This window comes from Columba livia, chromosome 18 (genome assembly GCF_036013475.1).
Source record: "Columba livia isolate bColLiv1 breed racing homer chromosome 18, bColLiv1.pat.W.v2, whole genome shotgun sequence".
Lineage (NCBI taxonomy): Eukaryota > Metazoa > Chordata > Aves > Columbiformes > Columbidae > Columba > Columba livia.
In genome coordinates, this window is record NC_088619.1 from 6,667,149 (window position 1) to 6,692,924 (window position 25,776).

The following is a 25,776-nucleotide window of genomic DNA, read 5'->3' on the forward strand; positions in this document are numbered from 1 at the left end:
GAGAGAGGGATGGGGGATGGAGGAGAATCACTATTTCAATACAGTTGGACTATCAGAGTGTTGCAATATCATCCAGATAAAATAGATTACATCTATCAGTCTAGGTAATTTGCTTAAAAAAAAAAAGGGGGGGGTGGGGGGGGTTGGCTGTCACTGTAATACTTCACCTGGAAATTTGTGAAAAACATTTCATGTTCACAAATGCAACAAAAAATTACAGTTGAGGGTCATTTTTAAGCAAATCATTATGTAAGCATCCACTGAATAACAGCACCATTGCTTTACTCAATTATTACACATAAGTGTAGTAGCACAGTATAAAGACTGACATCACTAGATAATGTACTGTTGGTGCCTACTGAGACTTATCTTGGATCGTTCTCTTCAAAAGAGAAGGATTTCTAAAAGTTTGATTAGAAGAATAGAAACTGTAAAAATTACACATTCACCAAGCTCCAGTAAGTCGCATATAATAACATCTTTCACCTGAAACAGTGCTATTTATACAGACTCTCCTCCTCACTAACAGCAGTTCTATTACTGTGACGAACCAAATTTAGTTCCACACCTGGATCAGACAGCTATATTTTATGATGATCATACTAGAAAATATTTAATAGCATGTAGATTGCTACCACCAGGCTCTTCTCTTTCCGTATCAGAAGAAGCTGTATTTTTCATATTAATTTTTAAACGGTTTAAAAATATAAGCACATATCTCTTTATATAGTTTACATCAGATAATGCAAAGAGAAACCAAATAGTTTCATAATCAGAAAAACAAAGAGCTATGTTATGAACAGATGTGATCAGCACTCTTAAGTAAATTGATTATTTTTACATAACAGGAAGTTTTTGCAGCATCACAAAACAAACACAAGGTACAACGCTGTGCTCTTACAGCATTACAGCCATGACACCATAAAGAGACAAAAACTATTAGATTTGCAGAGATGTAACACCTTTCATTCCATAACCAGGGAGTAAGAGACAAACTTGCAAGTGGAGCATTCATTTCAAAGCTGAAAAGTTTGAAAAAAAACAGACATCACAAACACTGGAAGCAATTCTCCTATGTTAATTAAGCTTGTGTAATTGATTAACAACATTGAGACCTACAGATAGAAGAATAATCAGGAATTCTACTCTTGACTGGCTTTGTTAACACACTGTGTAGAGTCCTACTTGATTTACACACATGCCATTAGTCTATGCCTGTAATGCTAGTAAAATTTTTAACTTCTCATTTCATATGAAACATAATCTTCAAGGCTTTGCGAACATACATTAAGTTCAAGCAAAAACGTTATCACCAATGTAAAAGATCACCTTCCACAGTCTTTCATTAAGAACTGTGTAACAAAACATAGTAAAATGTTAATCAGCACATACGCATCTGTACAGTTGTGGGGTTTTTTTATTATTCTTTTGCATTCTCACTGAACTGCTTCTCTTTTCTAGGCCGGTTTTTGTTAAAGCACTGGGCCGGTGCTCTTTTGTTTACAAGTAACCAGCTACTGTTTACAAACACGCACCTCCATTGTCAGCAGTAACATTAGCATCAGCCATGAAAACATTTTGGAATTCTGAAGAGCCAAAAGACCTGAGAGTCCAAGACTAGAGTAGGACTGAAAAGCAGACTGACATAACACAGATATATGTCTGAGTTTAAAATAGAATTGGCAGAAGCCAGTTTGAACTAACAATCGATACGTGTACATACTGACCACCCAGAATGGCATCCAAACCACTGGGAGTACTCTGTATCCCTCAAACGAAACAAAAACCTCTGCCACTTCTCATTGAGAAGACTTGCAAATGCAGTTCGAGAGAGAAAACTGCAAATTTCAGGCAGACAACACACAGGCAGAGCACAAGAAGGAAAGAAAGGAACAGGAAAGAAAACAACACAGCTAAGAAAAAACAGATATGCCATTCTAGGAGAATGGTCTTGAGGAAGGATCATAACAAAGGCATTCCCACTGTCCCTTCAGAAAGTCATCATGGGAAAACACGCACTGACCCCATTAACAAGCTATAGAAGGGGGAAAAAAAAGGAATGGATCTGCCTCAGGAAACTGCCCATGGGCAGACATTAAACACTTCATAGCCCAGGGGTTATTTTTCTGTCCTTTTTGTTTTTTCTTTCCCTTTCAGGGGAAGGGGTAGTGTTATCTTTTCCTAAATGAGCCTATAGTTGGTAGTTGCATGATAACTATTTTGAGACCCGTAAACATTTTTTTCTCTGGGGCTTAATTACCACGAAGGATGCCAATTGATTTGACAAGTCATTTTTTCTCTCCTCCCCCCCCCCCCAACAAATCTCATTCTCTAGCAATTCAGAGCTTACTGCTATAAACACCCAGGCAGCCATGAGATAAATATTAGCTATTTTTAATACAAAACAATAAGCAATCGTTAACATTTCTCATGAGTGAGCTTCTAAACCACAGAATTTCTTGATAGAAATCTAAATGTGAATCTAGCTTGCAATTTTTTTTAAATGGATGTACATTGCAAAACACAGAAAAAGCAAGCTGCAGATAGCTGTTTATTACCAATGACTTCCACCTCCACAGCCCTCAAAGGCAAACTCTAAAGCTGTGTGCAAAGCCAGACAATCTGGGCATCCAGCCATAACCCATCACTGCTGCAGCACAGATAACTGTGCTCCTCTCGAGCCATCCTTGGCTGGAAACCCACGGGGAAGAGCTCCAGAAAGCAGAGCTTAAAGCTTCTACCGCTTCATGAGCTTCAATTACAAACTACCTTCAAGACCTCCACACTGAAAAGTTACAGTGCTGATTCACATCCAGAGCTAAGACCAAAACTAACCTCGATTTGCATGCTTGGTACCCTGGACAGCTAGTTATTTTACAGATGTCTTCACTGAAAGAAGCCTTTTTATTGGGATGAAGAGAGGGAGGTGTTACATTTAAAAAACTACAAAAGAATCAGCTGCATATTTAGAAGTACTGATGCAATTTCTGCAAGTAGTATAATCATTGATACAACCTTAAAAAGCACTGTGACTACTCTGTGCAAGAAGAGACTTATTATGATCAAATTCAGACATTTTTATCTTGTGTAGGAGATTTTAAAACATATTAGTGCTAAGGTAGGAAGCCGCAAAAAGAAAGTTTCAGAAATCTGTTATAATGATGTATGGGAATCCACAGGGAAGTTAATCATGAATAAGTAATGATAAAATAAGCATAAGTACATCTACACTCGGTAATTAAGATGTAAAATTAAGCTGTGCTTTTGGTAGACAATTCTCATAAATAGCTCAAATTCCTAAAAGAAGATCAAATAATACTTTGATTCCTCTGCTTTCTTACATTAAGAATAACCATTTTTCATGTTACCACTAGCATTTCCAGTGAAGAGACTGTGCAGAGCACATAGATCATTTAGTAATGCAATTTACTGTCACTTCTAGATCATCTTCCTATTCAATACAGTATACTTCTAAATACTATTTGCCCTGGCTGATATCTTCATAATAAAGCTGAAAACCTCAAGCCATTATCACTAGAAGGATCGGCTGATCCTAAATTGGCTAGACTAAAGCATCACAGGCATTTAAGAGGTTTCCTTATCATTCATCTTTAATACTAAGGGATGGACAGGCGCCTACCTGCAGCTTCTAGGCCAAACGGAAACCTTCTAATGCTATTACCGTTATCTTGTAATCTGAATTTTAAACAATTAAAACAATAGCACTTTTGTGTTGGACATCTCTACTGTAACCAAAGATGATAAATTTTTCATCAGTTCTCATGTTCTAAGTTTTATATAAAGCACTGATTTCTTATTTTTTTTTTTTTTAAAGTAACATGCAGTCGACATTAAGCTGCTGTACCATCAAAGAGAAGCAGCACAGTAACAAGGGCTGAGATACAAGTAATCACCAGAGACTATTTTGTTTACTTAGGAAAGGTCTGGCCATTTTATTTTTAAATCTGCAGGGAAAAAAAAAAAATAATCAATGCCGTCTAGCAATTCTTTCCAAATGAAAGCCCCTTTTTACTAAGCAAAGGATGGCTCCACCCCTGACCTCCTCCTCCAGCTTGTTTTGGAAAGGGGCCAGATGACAGCATTTGGAAAAGCGCATGTTTATCTCAGCAAGGCCAGCTGCTAAGTTAACATATTACCCGTTCCCACATCCACCAGCCTTGGTTAAGTCTTAACAGCTCAAACTGAAAGTAAATGCTACTATTAGGCTTTTAATAACAAACTGCACACGAAAGAGAAAAGGTGTCTACATTGCATTTAGTGTCTGAATGGACTGTAAAAGCGTAGGTCATTTTGAGTTAACAGCAGGCAGTAAATCCCTTACATGAATAAAATTTCCTGACCTTTCTGAATGAAGTGTATGAGAAACAGAAAAATGAGAGGTTTTATTTCTAGGATCATTTAAATCTACACTTTCTATAACGTTGCCGTTCAGCAACCATTTGCTTCAAGACCCAAAGCGATTACAAGCCTCTGCATGACAAAAGCCTTAACTTGACCCTTTTACTCCAGTCTGGCAAGGTATGTATGTCACTCAGGAGGTTTGAGAACTTCAGCAAATAATCTTCAAGTTAGAAGTACTCATGCCCAATTATGTTATTTCTCACATCAATAAAATGTTATCCTATTACCTTTTCCAAGCTCTTTCAAACAAAAAAAGGAGAGAATTACCTTCCTTCCCTTAAACATCAGCAAAAGATGACAGAATTCATCAAAAGCTTGTTATTGTAACAGGAAAGACAAACTGCAGAAATAAAGAAACCAAGCCAGAGAGGTGGATTTTTCATTCATCCCAGCAAGCTCCAGCAGGCACTGCACCAGCAGACCAGGGAAACCTCATCCCATTCACCCATGATCAGAGCCAGATTTTGAAAGCTGCAGAGATCCCTGCCAGGTGACAAAGGTGGACATTAAAGGTACCAAATTCTTCTCAACACCAAAACCCAAGGGCAGTATCCCAGAGTAAATTCCACTATGCTTTGTACTGGTACAGAAGTGTCACAGACCAAGGCTCACCCAAGTCCATTCGCTATCACCCTGCACCAATGACAGCCTAATTACAAAATAATTCATGGACTGAAACAGATGTAACAGCATACATAAACCAACCATATATAATACGCTACTCCGTCCAAGTCAGCTTTTAGTCTGATGCATACCGATACTTAAATTTGTCAATATGAGCATCCACATGTACAGAGAACAGAAACATTCATAAATCTTAAGTATTTTATGCTGCAATCCAGATGAGCTCTAAATAAAGAGGTTAGTTTGCCCTGGTTTTTTTTTTTCATTATTAGAAATAGTCAAAAGTAGAGAATATTTTCTAAAATACAAATCCTATCAACTTGCATCACTCTTGCCCTGAAACAAGTCTTGCCCCCAGGCTCCAGCAGTTTTTCTGATGGCAGCACCTTTTTGCATTTCACAACCTACGGTGCCAGTCAGAAAAGTTGGAAAACATACGTTTTCCTTTGAAGATAAGGACAAAGCAATGCAAAGCATTACTACACTACGACTAGCCCCCAGAAAGCCATACCCACTAAAAAAGGTTCAAATTAATCTGATTTACTATAGCTTGTCTCATAGACTCGGCAGTCACAGATTCAGAAGCAACAAGGTTACCCAACACCTGTACATAAGACAACTTCTGTAACCTCACCCCAAAAAGCATCTTTAGTTGTTGCACAAGCTAAAGAACAAGTCTGCAACAGGCCAAAGTGGTGTTTCTCACTAGTTGTATATAAGGCTGACATTTCTGCTTTAACGTTCTGGAAATAACTCCAGTAACCAGAGCAAACAGCAGAGCATCAGCACACCACCTGGGGTTCACCAATAACACAGGGAATTGGCTAGACACACACATCCGAGGGCTTCCTGAATTTGAGGAACCATAATCATGGAAAACCCTGTGATTTGCTAAGCACAGGCTGCACCCACTGCAAGTCACCCACTGCTTCCTTAGAAAACACAGAAGTGAGAATCAGTATGTGCCTTTCCACTACTTTCTTGACACGACCAAAAAAATAACACCCGATAGGAAACTACATTTTAATTCTCAGTCTTAGGTAAATCCAAAAATCCCACCCATCGTATTTAATCAGGGTAAGATTTTAAAGACATGACTTTGTTCTGCAGTGATACCCAAGAGCAGTGCAGATGTTCTCCTGCTCCTCTACTCCTGCATTGTCCTCAGAGCACCACCAATATCCACCTGATTCAAAGCTCTGCATCATCAAGCAGACACTAACAGCAGGATTTATTGGATTTTTAATTACACCTTAACTGGTCTAATGTCCAGAGCAAATTTCAGTATATAAATTAGCGTCAATTCGTCAGATACATACATATGCATAAAAGAGGAAAAATATGCAACAGACATGGGTATGACGTACTGAAGATTGTTTCTAAATTTAAACTGGCTGTTTTAATTGAACAAATATCTTCCCACAGATACACTCCCATTTTAGCACAAAATAAAACTGCCACAAAGTATGACTAGCAGTATTATATTTAATGGAAAAAGGAGGGGGGGAAACAATTGAGTTCAATAAATCCCATAATTGGGCCTTCAACTGATTACATATTAAGAAGATTAACCTTTGACACAAACTTGTGATACAAACAAAGAAGATTCAAACAATTAATAAACTTCCAGCGTTTCAAGATTTCTCAGGTTAACAACTGAACCCTCCCAATTTCCTTCCCCTTAAGCGTCGCAGTTAGAAGTATAAATTCTGTTTAATGTTCTCTCCCCCACCGGACGACATTTCGGGTTTAGACGAAGCTCTCTGAATACCCAGGAGAAAACTACAGTAGCGCCTCATAATCGCATTACGTGGGCGAAGAGAGGGGGAAAAAGAAGAAAAAAAAGAGCTCTAGAGATGTTAACTTTGAACAGAAAGCAGCACGAAGGACAAAGCTGGAGCCTCCTCTGCTCACCGAGCAGAGCAGCACTGCTGCCCATACCCACACCGCTCATTTTCCACATTTAGGATCATTTCCAACAGGCTCTGCAGGCATCTTCACACGTGTGAGTTATAAAGCAAGTGCCCACGACTATGTCTGCAACAGAAGTCGGTTTCATGTCTAAGTGGCACAAACACACTCACAAACCTCATTTCTGTTTGCTGTTTTGCCCACAGCAGCTATTCCGACCTGGGAAATGGTACAGAGAAAAATATCGAACTCTAGCATGTAAAACAATACCGCAAACTGCTTAAAAAACAAACAAACAAAACCAAAAAAAGCACACCTGACAAAAATAAATGGATTTTGAAATGTTTCGGGGTGCTACTTACTACGCTAAAAACCAGTAAAAACAAAAATCTGGTTGAGACTTGTGAGAAAAGGAGGTATGCACTGGCTTAGCAGGTCTCTTCCACTACTAACTTCTACCGTGCCCAGATTAAAAGAGGCTATAATCCCTTCTTACCTTTTAGTCTTTTCTTTATGGGGCTCTTTGGCAGCTTTCGATTCAGTCTTGCTGTAAGGGAACAAGTGAGTATTTTGTCTACTGTGTAGGGGTCTTTCTGACGTGTTCCTTTCTTATTTTAATGCCTTTTTTTTTTTTTGTAAGTGTACCCGTAATTTCACGATTCTGAATACGAAAAAATCTCACACGGCCAAAAAAATTAAGTTTTTGTTGTTGTCGTTTACCCCCCTCAAAAAAAAAAAAAAAAAGAAAAGTCTGCACACAGGAGAAGAAAAAAAAAAACACCACCACACAAGAGATCAACAGGAAAACACTATCCAAGTAGAAAAGCAAAGAGCTTCAGTGTTATCCAGCCCAGAGAAGTGCAGCAAAGGCAGGTCCAATTCCAAAACGAGCTCTTGACTTCCAGTGAAGCAAAATTAAAAAAAAAAAAAAAAACCAAGAAACCAAGACAAAATACACCTTGAAGTCCCCAGCTAAATTTTTGCACGAGTGTGTCTTAAATACAAGTTTGCTTTTATGTGTTGCAGCAAAACCCACGACAGACAAGATTTGGGGTTGATCGGGATGAGTTCTTGTGTGTGTGTCTTGATGGGTTCTCAGTCCACATGGAGGAACATCTGAGGGGGTTTTTGTTTGTTGTTTTTTTTTTTTTTTAAAAGTGCAAATCAAAAAGGAGAAATTGGAACCCAGAAAACAGTTTTAAGATGGATCCCCCCTCAAAAAAAAAAAAAAAGAAAAACAAGAAAAAAAAAATAAACTACCACGGAGCCACTGGGGGATCCAAAGTCTCACATGGGGCTCCGGGCAGGAGGATCCCGCCGAGTCTCTGGCTCCAGGGAGATCCGATGGGCGGAGGATCCGCAGCAGCCGCTGCCGGGAGGAGGATCCGCGTCTCTCTGGCAGGGCCCCAGCCGAGCGATCCAGCGGCCTCTCCGGCGGGAGGAGGATCCGGCGGCCTCTCTCGCAGAAAGGAGCGGGCGCGGGGAGGGGACCCGAGGAGGAGGATCCAGCAAAGTCTTTCACGGAGAGGGGGGAACGAGACGGTGGGGAGTGGGGAAACCCGACAGTCTGTGTGCCTCGCTCGCACGGGGGATCCGGGGGCAGCGGGGAGGGATCCCGCGGGCTCTCTCCGTCTCCTCCGCAGGGATCCGGCAGAGGCTCCAGGCGGGGGGTGTGCGGCGGGAGCCCCGAGCCGGGGGGGAGGAACCCGGGCGCCCGAACCCCCGGGGAAAAGCGGGGAGCGAGGGGGGCCGAGGCGGCAGCGTCTCCCCAGGGGGCTGCAGCAGCTCCTCGGGCAGAGTCGGTCAGTCAGCCGGGCTCGCTGTTGAGGGGGGGCCGCAGCGCCTTTCTCCGTCTCTCCCGCTCGCTCTCGCCTCGTCCGCTCACAGGCAGGCGGTGTCAGGCTCAGTGCCGCCGGGCCGATCCCCCGCTCCTCCTCGCTGCCGCCGCCGCCGCTACCGCCAGGGCCGCCGCCGCCGTCCTCAGGAGCAGAGCTGCTGCCACCGCGGCCATTTTGTTGCTGACTGACAGAGCCCCGCCAGGCAGCGCGAGACCGCGGGGAGGCTTCGCCGCGCGCTCCCCCTCCCCTCCCGCGCTGACCTCAAACAGGAAGTCTGCCCTCCCTCCCCCGCCCCCTCCCCTCCGGCCCGCGCGCGGACACGTGACAGGGGAGCCCCCGCCACATGCAAATGAGCGGCGGCCGCAGCCAAAGAGCGGAGAGGCCGCGCGCTCCTGACCCCGCCCCCCGAGCCCGGCCCGCGGCCTGCGGGGGGAAAGAGCTGCCTGTGCGAACGGGGGCGGTGCGTTCACACGCACCCCCCCGCCGTGCAAACGGGTGTCGGTGCATTCACACCCCCCTCGTGTAAACGAGTCGGTGCATTCACGCCCCCCTCCCTGCCGTGCAAATGAGTGTCGGTGCATTCACCCCCCCCTCGTGTAAACGAGTCGGTGCATTCACGTCCCCCTCCCCGCCGTGCAAATGAGTGTCGGTGCATTCACACACCCCCCCCCGTGCAAATGGGTGTCGGTGCATTCACCCCCCCCTCCTCGTGCAAAGAAGCACCATCCTGCAACAACCCCAACAGGATGGGCTGGGGGGGTCGCGGGCAGCGAGATGAGGCCGGTGCAGAGGGGGGGATGTGAAACCGGGCCCTGCAGCACCCTGAGGTGCCCCCAGCCCCCCACCTGCCAGGGTCCCCTCGCCACCAGAAGTACATCCAGCTGGCTTTGTACCCAAGCACCTACAGTGACACAGACACGCATGGCTGCATGTATAGCACCTCTGAGCAGATACACCCATATAGTACATATGCATATATGTATATACACACACAGACGTTTATACATTTGGCTTAAACCATACGTAGAGCTCCATGGCCCAGCGCTCCAGGGCACACTCCTAAACCGCTCTGCAAGCGCCTGGCATCAGGCTGGCCCCAGGTGATGGGAGAGGGTGCCAGTCCCTGCCAAAGTGCCTACAAAAAATAATTGCAGTGTTTTAAATGAACTTGCACCCAATGGAATGGTGTACCCAGGACAGGGAAGATGGGAATGCAGCATTTCAGAGGAACCAGTCTACCCCTCACAACAACCATAATGACTGCAGGTTGGAGGAGAGTGTTGGGATCTGTTCTCAAGTACCACGGGGGAAAGGAGAACGCAAAAATGAGTCATTTTTGCTACAAATTGTTGTGTCTGCGTCTTTCAGCAGATCCTCTCTGGTTCTCTCTCCTCTCCGGCTTCCTCTCCCCCTTCTGCAGCAAACGTTTGGGGAACTGCAAAGCAATCTAAAGCCTGAATCTTTATTTGCGCAGGTCGTTCCATTTAAATATTAATTGAACGTGGGTTGCAGAGCAGGGCGTTTACTATTCCAAGTGGGATGACACACACAGCAGGAGACGGGGGAAAAATAAGAAAAGAGCAGTCCCGATGTGATTTCTGTTTGGATTGTTGATGCCGTTCACCAAAGCCACCCTGCCAGCCCGGGCAAGCGGCCACAGGAGCCCGGAGCCCCATGACCACTGGAGGGAGCCCATATTGTGCCAGAATGCCACAGAAATACTACATGGAAGACAAAAAATAATAAAATATGAGATATCGGATCATTGTAGTCAGAACAAAGTGTCTTCTCCAGGTCAGAGCATGATCTATATATATATGTAAAATGTTATGAAAAAAACAGATTTAAATGTCCCATTGTAATTCATCAGCACAAAGAAAGGGAAAAAAAAAATTAAGAACGGGGTTTGTTGGGTTTTTTTTCCCCCACGTTTTGAATGTCAGTCTGGCACCTTTCAGCAGGAGTGAATTCATACACCATGAGGGTGGCAGACCTGGACCGGAGCGAGAATATTTGCTCTTGTGCTCCTTGGTTTGTGCAGTCCCAGGAGCAGCAGCTGCAGCCGGCACAGCTCCCACTGGCTTCCTACTTAAATGTAGGTCAGCACCTATAGACTCCTTCCCACAACGCCCGCCCCAGAGCAGCAGGAGGTTGCCACATCGCTTCTATTGAAAGAGATTCTGCTCTTCTGATAAGCCAACAACCCCAAATAAGCAGAACAGATAAAGCCACAAGTGCCCTTTTCGCCTGTGTATGGAACAAACATCCTCGTACTTGTGATGTACCTACAGGAGATTGCCCTAAACCAAAAACTCGGCTTGGCAATTGCACAGATGAACATTCCTGCACAAATGTGGCCCTAAATTATGTGTTGTGAATGTACAAATATTTGTAATTCAAAATACACTTTGAACACACAAATATTTCCAAGAATGGCTGGCTCCACAGAGTGATGCCAAGTTGCTGGAGACCCTGAAATGTCAAAATGGAATAAAATTGAAAGTGATTTGTGTACTAATATGTTTTCTTGGCCCTGGCAAAACTACCATAAAAAGCATGATGTAACCTCAGCTGTGCAGACACAGCCTGTTGTGCTTGATACTCACGTTCTAAAATACTATCTGTAATGGGGAAAAACGCATTCTAGTAAATCATTCCTTTCTCACCTGAGCTCTTTTACCATTCAATGCAGGGCTTTATCCAATGCAAATTTGATTTTTGGGGTTTCTTTCCCCTACCTTGGTCTCCCTCCGGGGTTTTGACTCAGTTTTGCCCTCCCTCGGCTGTGCCCCCTGCTGCCACCACACACAGTGTCCCCACATCTGTCCCCAAACAGCCCCCTCAGCCCAAGCTGAGCCACCATTGCAGGACCCCAGCAGGTCTCCTCGAGCTTTGTTTTCCAGAGATTCTCCAACACAGGAGCTGTGGCTTCAGGCATCCACTGCTGCCTTGAACTATGTCCTTCCCCCCAGCGCTCAGGTACCTTTTATTTTGTCACACATGAGTAAGAACAGATGTGATCTAGTGCGAAGGGAAGGAAAGGGGACATACGATGCCAGCAGTTCACTTGAATTCTTGTGCTTTCACTGCTGCCTTGTAAACCTCAAATTTCCTCATATGCCCGTGTGTCAGGGAAAGGGCTGTGACAGAAATGTTCATGGGGGCTGGACATGCTGAATGGGTGAATGTGAGTGTGAGGAACCAGGTGCTCATGCAGATATGGCATTTTCTTTGCTGAGAGTGACGAAGCTAAGCTAAGCAGATATCTTCATGTAAAGTATTACAGAATCGCAGAATGGTTAGGGTTGGAAGGGACCTCTGGAGATCATTTAGTTCAACCCACACTGTAGAATTTACACCTCTTGCTTGTTTTTCTATGATCCAGCCAAGTACAAAAGTGGGGCAAAATAGTCGCCAAGCAATAATGACCACACACAAAATTAATCTCAAGGACTGACACCAGCACTAGCCATGCTTTAATGACAAACACAACCACAAGCCTTAGGGAGAGCCTGATCTATGATACTGAACAAGATTCCCCAGAGCTCACACTAGGTGAGGCTGTACCTCAAAAGCTTTCCCTTGTTGGAGCTGATGCTTCAGAGATAGGGTTTTAGATATATGGCTGCACTGGTAGTGCAGAATCTAGGATACAACATGCTCTTCCTCAGATTTCCAAGGGGTTCATGGATGTGCAAGACTTGTGTGGAGCCCATTACCTTTGAAAGATGCAAACACATCCCCCCGGCCACCCTACCAACAAACTGCACCTTTAAGGTGAATGCTTAAATGAACTTACAGATCATTATTTTTATGGAAAAACTGATTTTAATATCTTAGGTTGCTCTTCCCACATTTTCCTGCAAAAAAAATAACCATTCTTTGCCCACTTGGTGTGACCATGCCCCGGTGTGAGACAAGCAGCAGCGCAGTGGTTGTGTCCAGCTGTGCAATGTCCTCTCCATGGCGCTGGCCCAGAAGCAGAAAGGACTCCCAAGAACACTGTACCCCAGGTTCCTCCTGATCTCTGGCACAGACGTTTAACATCAGCAAACCCACTGCAGCGAGCACCGTCACGGGAGTCTGAAAGCCCATCTATTACCCCCAGGCTGGATGATCTGCTTCCCCTTTTTGTAGAATAACCAAATACTTCAAACGCTTGCCCAGAAAAGGTAACATCTGGATTCAATTCCCTTCCCAACCTGAGTGTCTCTAAGATGTATTTCCCATGGGAGAGATGTAGCATGATGCTAAACAGCAATCTGGTAAGGGGGAAAAACAATGTATTTTTCATTCTTTCTCTCCAAGCAGAGCTATTGTATAAACAAGAACACAAGTGTCCTGAGGCCAAAAAGCAAGCAAGAGGCGCATGACTCTCTACCCTCCTTGCCACAGCACACAGCAGCTGCGATAACACGTTCTGCTTATTATCAATAGCTGTTTAACATCGAATGCATAATCTGCCCTGAACAGAGGGGGCAGAGCCCAGGACTTGACCCTATAGTCTCCCCTATAGCGTACTTTGAGGGAAGGAAAGCAATGTTTTAAAGGCTGTAACATATGAATGCAGCACCCAGAGTTAAGTCTAGAGGCCGGAAAAATGTGCAGAGATGCATCGTGCTCCTGATAGTAAAAGTGTTTCCAAGAACAGGTTTCTCTTGCTCTGGTTTTTACCTTCGTGAACATAATTTATTGGTACAAAGGGCTTGGACCAAGCAGAGGGAAGACACAGCATGTTCTGGTGGCACAGAGCGTGCTCATCATCCAGCCACAGCTGCAGATGTTACAGAAACCCACCACCGAGTGTGCAAAACCCCAGTGAAATACTGAGGTTGTTACATCTGGCACTGGTGGGCTGACGGGAGGGACGCCAAGCCAAGCGTCTGTAATAAAAATCCAGCAGCAGAAAGGGGAAAAAAAACTATTACCCAACCTTTCGGTGAACTGCGAGGAAGGTGCCAGTGCTGTTTTGCTGAAAAGGCCTTTCAGAAAAAGGTTTTTCAGAGTTTCCTTCAGGTTGTTGATTTTTATCTTCATCCCACACAGAGCCTCATGCACGTATGGGAAGCACTGGAACTGTTTTCCTGATGTGCTCAAAACTCAAGGTGCTTTTGGTTTTCCTCACCTATTTGCAAGTCTCTTATCCTGATGGAAATAAAGCAGAGACGGAGAGAGCCCACATAAAGGTAAATTCATTGTATATACCAGCCTGACCTTTTTGACATGGATAGATCAAACAGATGTACCACAACGAAAAACTCAAGGGACGAAAATTCTTCAAAAACAAGTGGTAGAGAGGAGAATATCTTCTTGCACCCCCCAGCTATCAAAACATTGGTTAAAGGACTTGGAAATACTTAAGAAAAGAAGCCCAGGTCCTCAGGCCAGGCACTTTCCCCCTAGTGCCTCCACAACACCAGTAGCTGCTGAACATTATTTCATTAGCACAAACAACAGCCTTTGGTGGGGTTTAAAATATAAATGAGATACCTGACCTCAAATACTAGTAATTAAACAAACTGACACATCTGATTTGAATCTCCTGCACTTCTGATAGGGGACTCCGTTGTACCACACATGTACTGGGACGTGCAGGTGTCACCCTCACCCCAACACCTCCCATTCCTGGGAGTTCCTCGGGGCAAATGCTCGTGACTGCAGCTTATTTCTAATCAACTGCTGAGCCCTTTGCTTCAATGTCCAAGATAAAAATGAATTATTATAGCCCAAGAACCTGGATGAGACAAAAATAAGGTTTGTGGCTGTTTTTGTGAGACTAGGTGATGGATCCAATGGTAAAAGAGCTTTTCCCAATATCCTGGCTAATCATCATAGGAGTAATTTGACCTCTCTCAAATCTCCCCACGTTTTTGTAAGGCCATAACATCCACTTCTTTTTTCCTTTGATCAAGCTGGAGATACTGGCTGCTGCCCTCCAGCCCATTGGTAACAGAGAACATTTTGAAGCAGGTTGATGCCAATATAACGTACATTTATTGCCTGCCTTGCGATCTTTGGGTGAAAATACTGATGTGACGACTATTATTCTGCATGGACTTGCCAGGTGTCAACACCTCGGGTTGGATTGTACCTAGAGCAGCTTCTGTATTCCTGACAGCTGATATGATTTATCCCTGGGGTGAGAAGGTGGGAGAGAAAGAATTGCTTGTGACAGATACCAGTCAAGTTGCTTAATGAAGTTTTGCAATGTGTTTGGAGACAGCAGGATGGGGTCAGATCAAGGAAGGTCACGCTGCTGGAAGCTGCAGTCCTGAGTCAAGACCTGGCTTCTCCTCAGCGCCTGTCACTGCTCCCGACCCAGTCGCTCGGATTGCAAAGAATTTATTGATACTCACCCACCATCCCTAAAGTTTTATGGCAATATAGATCCATTAGAAATCCATTTTACAGGGGTATTAAAATAATGAAGGTGAGAATTACGAGCGCAGCATGCTCCTTGGAAAACCCACTGATCATAATATACCGCTTTAAAGAAAGTTATCATGCAGTTCCCTTAAAGAAAGTTGTCAATTAGTCACTGTATCAGACATAGGAGAATTGGTCCCAGAAGAGGATTTTAGGAGGAAAGCCATCGACTAAGTGATGAATTTATCACTAGAGGTTGCATGGCTCCATGGATTAAGAGGACATGGCACAGAGGACTCGGAGAGCAGAGCTGGTGACTCCTGGGAGGTTCAGGAGGGCTCTTTGCACCACACACATGTCAGAGAGGGGTGAGATGCCCACGCCGCTCCCAGGCAGGGTGACAGCACGGTCAGGGAGGAGATGGGACACCGGTGAGGTGGATCAGAGCTCCCATATGTCCAGGCAGCTTGGAGCACCAGGCAGACAAACCCACAGCTGCCTGACCATGCCCATGCACAGCCACAGTGTTGTTTTGGGGATGCTGCCTCTTGCTTTCATTGCCCCCATAGAATCATAGAATCATTTCAGTTGGAAGAGACCCTCAGGATCACTGAGTCCAACCATAACCTAACGTAACTCTGGCACTAAATCATGTCCCTAAGAACCTCATCTAAACACCTTTTAAACCCCTCCAGGGATGGTGACTCCACCACTGCCCTGGTCAGCCTGTTCCAATGCTTCAAGACCAGCCTGACATGCTGTGTAACAGGAAAGCATTGCAGATTTTCTGAGACAGATGTCCCACTGAAACCAGGGGACATCAGAAGCTGCTCTAGGTACAATCCAAGGACGCATCGGTTGGCGTGTGTGTAGGGGAGATTTGTCCATCCCTGCTGCTGAGCTGCGAAATGCTCTGGTGAAAGCCAGCAGACAACAAAAGCTGAAGTATGAGAATCTGGGATCTGCTGAGGCCAGTGGAAAGACTTTAAAACTACACTTTTATACCCTGCAAGCACTCTTGCTTTCTGCTCTGTTCAGCACTCCCTTGGCTCCCCAGCACGCATGGTGCGCAGATCCATGTGCCAATAGACTACTTCCATCCCAGCTAAAATCTTCATTCCAAATTGGCTACAAGGATTCATTTTTTTTTCCAAGTGCTTTTTCATCATTTCTCCTGCAGGCAATGGGAGAATACATTATATCCCTACAGGACCCTGCTGTGTCCACGCTGGGCTCTCATGGTGAAGGGAACGAGTGATCTGGTCACTGGAGGATGTCCCTGTCCTCTACAGACAGCCCCTCGGGGATGCTGCATCCTTGGGGGTGCCTGTCCTTGCCTCCTGCAGCTCAGCTGTGCGGTTCAGGGAACTGAACATGGGCCAAGGAAGGAGCCACAGGGAAATGGCTTTTCTTGGTGGACAAACATTACCTGGTAGCATTACATCTAGACCCGATGAGCACACACGAGCCCGCTCGCATCCCCGCAGTTCAGGGGAGGCAGCGCATAAGAAAGAGGGTTGTAGCATGGAAAGTTTGGGAGTGTTTTCTAAACTTGGGAGAAACCACAGTATTTTTGTGAAATTGGAATAATCTTGCAGAATATATATATATATTTATTTTTTTGGCCCAAATTTACGTTTCTCAATACAAAACCCAGTTTGTGAGCAAGAGGCTGCCCAGCTCTAGTGCTGCTTGGCTCCAACAGCCCCTGGGGTGACCCCAGGCACTCACCTGCTGCCCACACCTCGCTGGGCTCAGCTGAGAAGCTCAGCAAAGCCCTGACAAATTGCTAAGCTCTCCCGAGATAAATAATCACAAACAAAAAATATTTGTGTTTACTGTGGGGATTTGTCTGTGCATAATTATGCATTAGTCATTACGAGGACTACAGGAGAATTTTACACATGTAAATATGTTCAGTTAATTAGACAGGACTGCTTTTGGTTTCTTTCTTCTCTGCAGTCTGATCCTGAAGTCATCAAACACTCCTGGATCGTGAATCAGGTTGAACAATATACACGGGGAAAACAGTTCTCGCCTTCCCCCTAATGCAGCTCTGGTTATCGATATATATTCCTTTAAAATACTTCTTGTAGCTTTTCTGTTAAAGCCTCAAGGTGCTTCATGCACGATGCAACGCAATGCAACATTCACGCTGCTCTCTCATGTATGTGCCTTCAAGGGGCGAGTCAGATGTGTTTCTCAGGTAATACAATATAAGACATTATTTTCTTCTGAAACATTTTTAAGTGCAGCAGCTTTTAGCAATCTTCTAGCATCTTCTGCTATGTATGACAGAGTCTATTAATGTCATTTGCATGAGAAGTACACAATAAATCATTCATGAACAGTTTAGTACAGGTTAAGTGTAACAGCCTAACAGTGATTTTCTATAAGAAAATCAGAGCAGCTCATCAACTAGTGTAAATCAGCGTTGCTCCATCAAAGCTACTGAGTCACACAAACTAATCGCTTGGCCCAGGGGAAAGCTTTAGGCAGAAAAGCAGCAGGGGAAGAACACGATTCATGCCACACTTGAAGGACTTTTTAGGAGAGCTTCTCCCCAAAAGCCTCTCCAAAGGAAAACCCACGAGCAGTGGGGCCAGCGCAGCCCGGCTGGTCCAAGGTTGCCACTGTTTCATTGAAGCCCTTGGCTGTGCTGCAGACGGGCTCCCGGGAGGGAGGATAAGGGGTATTTTTGGGGAGCCAGCCCGGAGGCAGGGGCCAGGGAGCTCTGCAGGGCTGTGAGTGTGGGATAGAGATCGAATTCCCTGAGAACCCACAGCTGTCATCTAGGCGAGAGCCTTAAACAGCAGCAAAACAGGATTTTAACGGTCTGGTGTCCAACCATTTGTTGATCTCTGTTTCACTGGTTAGTTATCCCCCACATTTGGACCACTGAGCTCATTTGCTGACAGGAGGAGGTTGTTACCTGGCAGGTCCCTGTGGCAGGAGATGCCAGCCGGGAAGCGGGGGCGGGGGGGACAGCTCTGCTGCATCCCCCTGGTCCCTCATCTCTGGAAGGGAAAGGAAATTCCTTTGCGGTGATGTGGAATTTGTCACCGGCTCTGGAAGTGGGCCGTGCGGGCATGAAAGGAGGCCAAGGGGTCCCTGGAGGGGGTGGCTAAGGCTTTGCATTGGGAAAAAAACCCATATATGTTGTCCTTCACCAGCACTGATAACTTATTGTCTGTCTGCGAGCGTAGGCACTGAGTGCAGTGCATTTGCAAATGCAGGAGGTGAACACAAGCACAGCTTTGCTGAAAGATTAAGACCTTTCTCCTCCCCCTCTTCTTTTTATTTTTTTCCCTCTTTTTTTTCAGTCTGGTTCTTGTTCTCACTGCAGCGGCATGTGGGACAGAGGCTCATTGTTCGTGCTGCTCAGGAAACACACTGCAGGACTGATCCTATTAGATAATACTAGAGCTCAGGCCAGCCGGGGAGGGCTGCCCGGCACATCCCCCGGGGCTCAGCACAGGGTGCGAAGAACAGGCAACCACCATGTTCCTGACCATCTCGGGTCATTTTGGACACTTGGCATCACAGGGCCTGATTTTTGGCTGCAGTTTCAGGGCTTTGCTTGTGCTCAGTGCCTTCGAATTGAGTGCTGGGTAGTTCAAGTTGAACAGCAAAACTTAACATGAAAACGTAGAGTGCTGCATCCAGGACCTCTGCTTTAGGAGCAGGGAGGCGTTGCAGCAGGAGCGGCAATACTGCGAGGAATAAGCATGAACAACTTGGTTAGTTTTAACCCTATTTGCCAAAGAAATTGAGCTCATGCAGTCATGCTGCCAGTTTCTACCCGCTGTTCGCTGCAATAACATTTACCGAGCTTGATGCAGAAGTCAGGAACATGTTACGATCTTGCAAATTTTGCATGTAGGGGGGGAAAAAGACTAGAGGAGGGTCTCCACTGAGATGCACAGTGACTCTGTGGCTGTGCTCCTGGTTTGACTGGCCACTCTGCGTGGTCCTGTCCCAGCCGTGCCACTGCTTGCTGAGATGATGGCAAGAGGAGGTGTGGGTGCTGAGCTCTTCTAGCAGGCAAGAGACAGGGGCTTATCTCCCATTTGGAAGAAAGGCTTCATATATCCCACTGGTTCTGGAACAACTTACTCTGAAGTTACCTGAAAGCTCAGAAAAAATCAAGCTGATGTTTTCCTCCCATTCCCCAGCAAAGAGATGGCACAGGCAACACCACCCGTAATTCTGCCCCATCCAGCTGTGGGTTTCAGCCTCTTCCACCTCGGTGCTGGTTCAGCCCTTTCTGGCTTCGCTGCCTTCGAGCACCATGGGAGCGATGAGCACAGAGGTACCAAAGAGATGGCAGCGCTGCCTGGTGCTCTGCCTTGGCACATCATCAGGACCAGGAATATTTTAGTCACTGAAATTTTGCTATTAAATGTGATTTCCACCAGGCGGTAAGGGCAGGCAACACAGCGTACCCGTTCTTTTTAAATGCTGCATCTCCTGTCCCTCCAAAAGACTCAGCAGCTCATCCATGGGCTGCAAAGAACTGTCTCTTACAGCCTCATTTATAATGTGACAGCTGAAATCTGTCCGAGTTGCTCAATTCTGCCTGATCTTGGCAGAGATGAATCTTCTGAACGCTCAGGTACCAGAAGCTGCACATTCCCAGGCTATTTATTTGTTACTTATAAAGAGCATAATTTTGAATGCATTGGCTAAATAAGAAGTAATTGTGTTAAAAATTCAGGTTAACGAATGCTGTAAGAAGTCGTCTTATGGGAAATAAAAGTGAAAAAAAATCTCGGGTACTAACGATTAGAGCAAAACCCTGATGTTAGGAGGACTTTGTCTCAGTGGAAGCAGGTTACTCATCTTTTCCAGAAGATACATGCATGCATTGCAAAATGTTTATTTTGTACTCTCTGAAGTGGTTAATCTACATGCGGAGCAATGAAAAGGTGGCTTATTAGGCTAATTGCTAATAAAAAAAAAAAAAAAAAAAAAAAAAAAACCCAGATTACTGTGAGCAAATATTTAAAAACAGATGCAGAAGGCTGTGAAAACAAACACAATCTCATTTTTCCATGAAGTTTTCCCACCAGAAATCTTGCAGTTCAAAGAGACGTCCAGTTAATATGGTACCTCCAGGCTCCCGGCACTGGAGCTGTTCATTAGCCGCTTCGTAATTCTGTGATGCAGAACTGGATTAATGGAAAGGTGACTGGGAAGCCACCGAGGGACCTGCTAATGATACTGCTTTGTCCTCAGAGAAGGCCTCTCTAGCCTTGCCCACGTGCGGCAAAACACACACCATCAGGATACAATGCCACATTATCACAAGAAAACACTTTTGAGAGGGGCAGAAGATGTCATTGCCAAGTGGTGCTGGGAACTGGCGAAACCCAAGATGGAAAAATAATTGCATGCATGTTTTTTAATACAACAGGATTCCCCCAAGCTCATTAAAGCAGATGGAAGTTTTAAAACCTGTATTACTTTAAAAATTAATTTACAGCTGTGGGGCTTGGTGGCCCAGAGAACATTAAAATGATAAATCCAGAAAGGTGATGTGAGCAGAAAGGAGGATTACTTTGGTCACAACATGGCCTCTAAAAGCCAGGAAGGGGAGATGAAACAGTTTTGTTGGTTGCCCAACGGCTTTCTGGGCTTAACCCAGATTTTTAAATATTGTAACAAATGATTAAAATTTCCTCCCAAACAAGGTGTGATCCAGAAACGATCTTGGTGGCTCTCTGCTTCACTAGATACAGCTTCCATAGCAAGGAAGGTGATGTGACTCAACACCTGGACCGCAGGACAGCCCCTGGGGAACCCGGATCTGTGCCTGGGCTGACAGGACGGGCTCAGCTCCACCTCGGAGGGGCTGAGCGGCTCAGCTGCCACTGCTGTGCTCCCCAGATGGACTCAAAATGCCCTTATTTCCCCTGCTCGGCGGCAGCCTCCGCAGACAAGCCATGCCTGTCTGAACCCATGGCGGGGCTGGCATGGGGGCACAGGTGCTTGCACAGCTCTTGGTGTGCTGGGTCAGTGCCAGGCAGGGAATCCTTCATCTGCACAACCATCCCCCTTGCTGGGGCATCCCCAGCTGTGGGAAGGAGCAGGGATGGCGGGACAAAGCGATGTAGCTCCGCTGAGCCCCATGGGGAGACTGACCATCGTTTTCTGCTGCATATTTGTAAGATGCCAAACACCAAGTAGCGGGATGTGTTAGGGACCGCAGAACAAAGGCTGCAGGCAGGTCGTATTCAGCTCACACCAGCCACCTCTATTTGCTGGGAAGAAAGGAGCCCTTTGTTTGGAAACAGCAGCTACTTCCACAAAAACAGGCACGGGGCATCAGCACGAGCGAAACCCCACTTACATAAAAAATAATTTTGTGCAAAATGGTATTAATACCTGTTACCCTCGGTGATAACCCAACAGGTGTGCACAGTGTGAGCTGGCAGGGCCCAGGGAGCGCTTCCTAATTCTCCACCGGGGCTGAAATCACAGCCCGGGAATGTGGCACTTTGCGCGGCCCCGGCAGAGCCCTCAAAACATCCCCACTCCAACTGCAGGTGGGCTGCCCGCCTGCGTTTCAGCTACTGGAACCCGAGCCAGGATGCAGACCCAGCTCATGCTAACGTATATATATAGATCCAATATTGGGCTGGGCACTGGTCCTGGGAAGGCGCAGGCGTGGTGGATGTGGCTGGGCTCACATGTATCCCTGCATCCCCATCACGCTGCTGCTGCACCAGGGACTTACTACGTAAAGGTAGTTTCTCCCTGTAGAGAGTGTTTCAGGGGTCCCTGGGCTGTCCCTGGTGCTGTGACACCCACAGGTACAATGAACCCAGTAATCAGCAGGGAGGGGGCCAACCCTTGCCTTGGCCACCCCTTCCCACAGACCAGCCTCTCTGCTGCTGCACTTATGCCAACATGCTCCTCGTTTCCTTCTCTTACTCAACAAATTAACTTTAACAGTAAATTAACTTTATTCTTTTGCTGGTTAGCCTGTCAAATGAGAGCAAGGCAGATTTTTCCACTGGCGCATTCGGGAGGCCCCGCGCCTGGCCGGCAGTGCGGTGACTCACAGGGCTGCAGGCTGCCTATTGAAGGGACCAGACCCCGAACAAAGCCCCCATTCACTGTGGGGCTCTGCTGGCTTTTCTTTGAGCCCTCGCTGCTTTATTTTTATTCTTTCCCAAACATCGTTGGCTAATTTCATTGACAAAATTCATAACTTGGGGTTGGAGAGCTCGCTCCTATTCAGCTGCGAGCGCTGGGGGGTTTTGTTTTTCTTTTTCACGCTGCCCATCTCGCCTCATTCTCTGCATCCTCCCGAAGCCCGTATCCAGCCTGTGTTGTGTCGAGGGATGGAGCCGAGGACACAGCCCTGCACGCAGCGTTTAGCTGCCCCTCAGCTTTCAGATGGGGAAGAAAAAGCACCACAAAAAGTTCTGAACCTGAAGCAAGAGTGTGATGCTGGGGGCAGCACGGACGGGGCTCAAATAACGCACTACAGAATGGAGTGACCCCTTGAAGCATACAGCAAATGTATAAAAACAAAAGCCTGTTTAGCTTTTATACCTTAAATGATCCACATCCAGTCCAGTTAATTGCAGCCATTTAAAAACATCTGCATTTCATAAAGAACTAACTTTCCTTCCCTTCAGGCTGCCCCTCCTGAGACATCTCTCTCCAGGCTGCCGGGTTACACAGTAGTTATGATCCCCAAGTACCTGACATCACCACCAAGTGCAGTGCATGATGGTTTCAAAAGCAACAGAAACAGTATTACTCAAGATGGGTCCGAGCCAAAATCCCAGCTCCACACACCAGCGGTTTTTTTTGGCGAAGTTCAGAGCCAGAGCCCAGCGCGGCAGCCGGGGCCCCCGCGTTAATGTTACAGACGCAGAACGGAGGAGTCATTTTGTGCTTTGTTAAAAAAGAGGACATTTCGCCTGCCTGCTGACCCAGGGGGTTTTAAATACATGGGAGCAGGGCACGACTGCAAAGCCACAGCAGTGTCACCATGCCATCAGCAAAGAGCTCGCATGTGTTATACATATACATACAAACATACATAATATATACACATAATTTGATTTACAGCCACCAAAGTGCACTCAGCTGGTACCTAAAGCAAAGTCCTTAATGGTGTTTCATGCAGCAAACCCATTTTCTCCTCCTTCCCGGGGCAGAGCTCGTCCCAGGCTGAGAGTGCGGCTGCAGCATCAACCCCATAACTCACAACACCTCCACAAGCTGCCACCTTTTTGCTTTGCTAAGCTCTCTAGGCCAGGTCTCTTCTCTTGTGCATTTATCGGCTTGTTTCCCTGCAGAGAGGCAGTGGTTAGAGGAGAAAGAGTGTGTTTTTCGGTCCACAGAGCAAGCAATTTACTTTTTGAGGTTGTTTGCCAAAACCACATTCCTGCTTCAGCTTCCAAGCCGAGCAGAGGGGAGGCTGAGATCAGAAACCAGAGTCGTGGGCTGATTTTGCTGAACTGGTTGAGCTCTTTGCCTTGTGCGAGAGCTGAGCTCACTCAAGGGTTGAGACGTCCTCTGCACCTTCACATCTGAACAACAAGCAAGGGAAGAGAAAAACCGCAAGGTTTCGTCCGCAGTCAGCAATAACCAATAAATTCACAGCAAGGTTTTAAAAGAAAAAAAAGTCCCCCAAAACCAAACATTTTATCCTATCCTGGTATAACTGGGGAATAAACTTAACAACTAATTCTAAGGACGAAGTGAAAAGAGATCAAAGCAAGTCAAGCCAAGCGCTGCACCCCGCCGTGGTCACCAGCAGCAGGCTGGGTTTGTGACTCTGGAGGAACCAGTAGCTCTGTTTGCTGGGCTCCCAGTCCACGGGGCTGGGGCGGGAGTCGGGCCCTTCGCTCTCCTACACAGCTGGTGAGAAGCCTCCAGAGCTTGGAAAATGATGAGCAGCCTTGACTTGAACCTCTGTGTGCTGGGAAGGGTGGGGTGGTGGATGCTGGGTGAGCTCCACCTCCCATATCTTGGGTGCAGCTCCACTCACCCTAATGGGACGATTCCTGGGTGACAAGCACATACGCTGTCCTTCGTCTTCAAAGGAGAATCATAGAATATCTCAAGTTGGAAGGGACCTGTAAGGATCATCACGCTCATCACGCCCAACTCCCTGCTCCTCACAGGACTGCCTAAAACTAAATCCTGTGACTAAGAGCACCATACAGAAACTCCTTGAACTCTATGGGCCATGAAGGCCCATACAAATAGTGTTCTCCATAAATTGCTAAACAGAAGCATGTTTGGAATTTGGCATAGTTAATGCAATTTTCAGACATTTTGGGGGGAAATACTCGGCAATGCACTGTGGGACCCCAGAACTCTGCCTAAGGAATTTTAAGAGTTTAGGCTCAGCTTCCCCCAATTCCTGTTTCCTTTGTGCTTTTGAGACCTGCTTCTGCCGTCCTTGCTTTCACCTCCACCAACCACCCTCCTACCTCCTGCCTCCAGAGCACCCCGGCCACTCTCCTGAGCAGCACTGCCCTCCCACGTGCTGGGTCTCTGCAGGTTTTCAGGGGTTATATCCCATCAAGGACAATTAAACATACATTGAATGCTGCTCCTAGATGAGCTTTTCCTGTACACAATAGCTTAGAGTCCTGCAGGAAGGTGGATGGGATGAACAGGGTCCTGGCACTGTGGTGCATCCTCTTCAAGATCTGGCGGCCCTTTTCACCAGCAGTGCTGGGGATTATTCTTAATTTAAGTCTCTTTGCTATTTTTTTTTTCCTCTCCCTAGTGCCTCTCCCTTCTTCTACATGTAATCCTTTCATTCCGTGTGTCTGGTCTGGTGTCAGGACTCCAAGGCACCAGCCCTCACCCCCTGCCCAGGATGCTCAGACACTCGTGGGTCACATCAGCTCTTGTACAATCCAGTGCATCCCCGAAAAGCTCATCAGTGCAAGAGAAAAGCTGCAGAGCTCCTCACTACCTCTCCAGAAAGCCCAGATGCCATCCTTCCCATGGGCATTAAATCACCATCAGGTGCACGCTCAGCACTTAACACCCAGTTTCCCTGCACCCAGCCGGGTGTTTCCCCTCCATCCCCGCAGAGGCACAGGGACAGGGAGGCTGGTGTGTCTTCAGGGCATATACATCCTTCAGTGAGAAGGAAAAGGATTTGTCTATCTACATGCAGAGAAGATATGAGAGAGAAAGGGAAAAAAAAAAAAAAGCTTATTATATACCAGAACACCTTCCTCGCTCACCAAAGGTCAAACTTAGATCCAATTTCAGTCAGGAGGGAGACGTCTGTCAGACAAGCACTAATCGCTATTTAGTATTCATATTCACCTATTAGAAGCTCCATGCTGTAAACATGTCTATGAATTAACAAGGCATCTGGCCTCTCTTATACAATATGAGCAGCTTGGATCATGAAGTGTCTGCAGAAAATAAAAAGTGCCTTCCATCTGTCTCTCCCAAATATCACTGCTATCACCAAAGCAAACAGACCCGCTCTTCCAAAGCACCGCGCGTCCCCCTCCCCCAGAACGTGTTAGTCAAACAAAAACAAGCATTTCACGGAGAGTGCTTGACAGATCTGAAATGATTCTGAGGAGTGAGGCGCAAATTAAGGGGGGAAAATTAG

The 25,776-nt window shown here is 46.1% G+C and overlaps 1 protein-coding gene across 14 annotated transcripts in view; it reads right to left on the reverse strand.

The window, feature by feature from the left end:
* Positions 1 to 25,776, reverse strand: part of TNRC6C (trinucleotide repeat containing adaptor 6C) — a 309,563-nt gene that overhangs the window by 87,929 nt on the left and 195,858 nt on the right. The window contains exon 1 of one of the 14 annotated variants that reach the window (XM_065034692.1): positions 7,454 to 9,069. The exons of the other annotated variants lie outside the window; for them this stretch is intronic. The gene's annotated coding sequence lies outside the window, so the exon portion shown is untranslated. Of the gene's footprint in view, positions 1 to 7,453; positions 9,070 to 25,776 lie in introns of those variants that run through there. 14 annotated transcript variants of the gene reach the window in all.